The sequence below is a fragment of the Pteropus alecto genome, unplaced genomic scaffold, assembly GCF_000325575.1.
Source record: "Pteropus alecto unplaced genomic scaffold, ASM32557v1 scaffold40, whole genome shotgun sequence".
Lineage (NCBI taxonomy): Eukaryota > Metazoa > Chordata > Mammalia > Chiroptera > Pteropodidae > Pteropus > Pteropus alecto.
Genome location: NW_006431919.1, coordinates 4,054,397 through 4,058,555, shown reverse-complemented (window position 1 = coordinate 4,058,555; position 4,159 = coordinate 4,054,397).

Here is a 4,159-nt window from a genome sequence, read left to right as displayed (position 1 = left end):
AGGAATGAAACCAAGCAGAATTGGCCAAATATTTGCCTTCTCTGTATGTCTTTAATTTCTCCACTTGGAAATAAATATTGGACTCAGGTGTGGGGCAAGATTAAATTTGTAAGTGGGGCCAAGAGCAGAGATAAAGGAACCAGGCAGGATTTTGGCTCATATCAGAGAGACGTTGCCTGGCTAGTGTCTGCCATATTGAAAGCATGGCATAGTTTTCTGTGTCTGCTGAATAAGTGAGTACCCTGGGTTACACGGTGTCTTGCCACTGCTTCATTGTGTATATTCTGCTAAACCAGGGATCACAAAAACTAAATGTCCACAGAGACCAGTCAGCACACATAAAGGAGTAAAGTGGTATCTATCAAGTGGCATTGACTATTGCAAATGGTTCTTGCCCCATCTGAAAGGGAGGAGCAGCCACTCAGCTCCAGACAATTGGTGCAGAAGGATCTCTGGGCTATTGAAAACAAACAAACAAACAACAACAAAAAAAACTTCTATTTTTAATTTTTATTTTTCAATTAGAGTTGACGTTCAATATTAGTTTCAAGTATACAGAATAATGGTTAGACATTTATATAATCTGCAAAGTGATCCCCCAATTAGTCTAGTACCCACCTGGCACATATATAGTTAGTACAATATCATTGACTATAATCCCTATGCTGTACTTCACGTTCCCATGACTATTTTGTAACTACCAATTTGTACTTTTTAATCCCTTCACATTTTTCACCCAGCCCCGACCCTCTTCCCTTCTGGAAATCCCTAGTTTGTTCTCTGTATTCATGAGTCTGTTTTCATTTTGTTTGTTTATTTCTTTCTTTAGATTTCTTGTGTAAGTGAAATCATATGGTATTTGTCTTTCTCTGACTTATTTTACTTAGCATAATATCCTCTAGTTCCATCTATGTTGCTGCAAATGGAAAGATTTCATTTTTATGGATGAGTAATATTCCACTGTATATATGTGCCACAGTTTCTTCATCCAATCATCTATTGATGAACATTTAAGTTGTTTCCATATCTTGGCTATTGTAAATGATGCTGTGGTGAACGTAGGCATGCATATGTTTTTTCAAATTAGTGTTTTGGATTTCTCCAGATAAATACCCCAAAGTGTAATTGCTAGGTCATAAAGTATTCTATTTTTAATTTTTAGAGGAATTTCCACACTGTTTTCCGTAGCAGCTATACCAATTTGCAATCCCACCAACAGTGCAACAACAAGCTCCTTATTTTCCAAAATCAAGTGTAATTTTTTAAATGTGAAATCTCCCTACATTAAAATCCTGGTAGTTAATTTGATTTAAAAAACAAACAAACAAACAAAAAACCAAAATGCATACATGGAAGCTACCATAGGTCAAAAAATTGACTTCTACCAATTGTTTATGTACTTATAGCCATCACGTTTCAATATTTGCCCAAATATGGTGGGGCGAGTGAGGCATTTCTCTTGAGTATAAAATTTAAGGTGGGACCAAAAAACTCAGCAATCAAGGTGAATTATGTTTTAAAGTAATATTTTCAAAAATAATCAGAAAAGCAGGACTATGCTGAGCCACATTAAAGCCTGAGGATAAAGGATAAATCAGTAATACTGATCGTGTCTTTATTTAAAAATGATGTTTTGTTCACCATGGATTTTGGGCATTAATTTTGATTTTAAAAAATACTTCGTTAAAATATTACTTATCTTGATTACTGAGATTTTAAAATTTCTACCTGAGCGCTAGTGCCTCAGTCAACCTCGCCCTGTCTCCTCTCCTATATTCATTTCCTACACCTGAAAATTAAGGAGTTCAGGCCAGATCAGTAATCCCTAACCCTATCCGAAGCCAAATGACCTAGGGAGCTTGTTGCATTACAAATTCCTGCGTCTGAGCCCTGGAACTTCTGACACCTTAGGCCTGAGTGAGTTCTGAGGAAAGATCATGTCTAAAGATCCTGATCATCAATTCTGTGGGGAAACCACTGAGTTAGATGACTTTTAGGTCTCTTTCAGCTTGAATATTATAGGATTTTACCTTGTGTTCTTTTTCTGTTTTAATGCAAATACCCCTGAGATTATGGTCCATTAAGTCAGTAACTTCTCTATGTGAATTAATTTAATAGCTTGTTTTTCTCCTGATTTACGGACCCTGGAGCACAGGACCTGGGGGAGGAGGCGGATGGGAGGAGAGTGGAGCTCAAAAAGGGGCTGTACCCTCAAAGAGGTTCCACTGAATCTAGGGGACCAGGAATGTCCTTTGTCAACCACGAGCAACTGGAAATCGCTTTTAATCAATCTGAAAATAAATGGTAGCGAATGCCAGAGCATCCTCTCTTTGAAGAGATGTCAGGAACACTTTCAATCTTTTATCTTCCCGAAAACGGCAGGAGGAACGCCACTGGAATCAGCCCTGTAATTTCTACTCAGTAATTATACCTGTCACCACTTCCGACAGTGCAGATATAAATAGCCGGTTATCTTACTTTTTCTGCTTTTCTTTGTGTTTTTCTTTCTCCAACCACAGACTTTGGTGGCTGATGCTAATACTTGAACACACAACAGAAAGTATTCACAGAACGTGCACTGCTAGACATTAGACCAGTGTTCCAAAAAGTCACACGCAGTAGATTGGGAGAATCTCATTTGCCCAAAGAACTCTGGTCTCTAAGATTAATGGCAGGTGACAGGGAGAGACAGGCACCGAGAGAAGGGGTTTTGCTTTCCATTTCTATTTTCATTTTGCTCCCAGTAGTGATGTGCACGTGTGTGCATGCCTGCTGCGCTGTGTTGTTATTACACCCACGAACCTGGTCTCCTCTGTGCCTGAGTCAATCAGTAGAGGAAGTCAGGGCTTCTGGGTTAACCCTCTCAGGTCTCTGGAAAGCCATGCCAGGATGTTGCTGTCCTCAGGACTGGGCACAACAGGAATATGCCCAAAAATATTCCTTATAATAATGGTTATCACTTTTGCTAGTAATAATACTGCTTCACAGTTACATAGGGCTTTACTTGTTCTTCGAAGGGATTTGACATCAATTATTTTAGAAATTCCCACCAGAATAAATGTGTTATAGTAGAAAGAAGATAGATTTTGAAGTCAGACATACTAGCATTCAAATACCAGTGTTTCTGCTTGCTTACTTTGTTGACCTTAGATAAAATAATGTCTCTGAGTCTCAGTTTCCAAATCTGTAAAATGGGGAAAATAACAATGCTCAACCTCAGAGAATTTCTCTTAGAGGATTACACCAGATAATGCTATGTAGAGCCCTCCCATTATCTGTTACATAAGTTCTTAAACTCTAGTGACATCAGAATTACCCAGAGGGTTTGTAAAAACATGGAATGCTGGGCCCCATTCCCAGAGGTTTTGATTTGGTAGGTCTGGGGTGGGGCCTGAAGATTTGCATTTTTAAGTAGTTTGCTCTCTCAGTACCTGTTATGGTCCTTGTTATATATATTCAATAAAAATATTAAGCACTCATGTTCCAGGCAATGTGTTTGATACAAAGAGGAGGAAGACAGATATGTTTCTTCCCCTGTAGAACATACTCTAATGGGGAAGTCACATCTCTCCACACACTATCACTTAAAAAAAAAAAACAATTGGCATATTTAAGCATCCAAGAGTGATGGTTGAGGGATATGAGCTAGGATGGAGAGGGAGGCAAATGAAATGCTGACACCTACCACACTTATGGTTTATGTCATCAATTGCATGAATTATGTTTAGATAAATACCCAGAGATGGAGTAATGTTTCATAGGGTCTACAGCTTCTATATTTGGGAACAAAATTATGCATACCAAATTGGGATGGAGCTATGGAAGGAACTGTATAAGAGTGAGGCTCTGAAACCTTAATTAGTTTCATTTCCTTCTTGTATATTCTCCTCCATGCACAGTCTAAAATGTGTGTGCAATTGGGGTCCCTGATATCAAGGAGTCTAGACATAACTGCCAAGGTTGACCCAATGTACCTGACCTAGAGCTGAAGGCATCTGCAAAGAAGCAGAGCAAAGAAGCAGAGAGCAAGATAGGTGCTGGGAAAAGCAATCTTGGTTGTCATAGAGGGCAGGTCCTACTTATATCTGTTGGATAGAGGTCAGAGAGGCTGCTGAACAGCTTACAATGCACAGGACAACCCCCCGAGGTTAATGGTGCT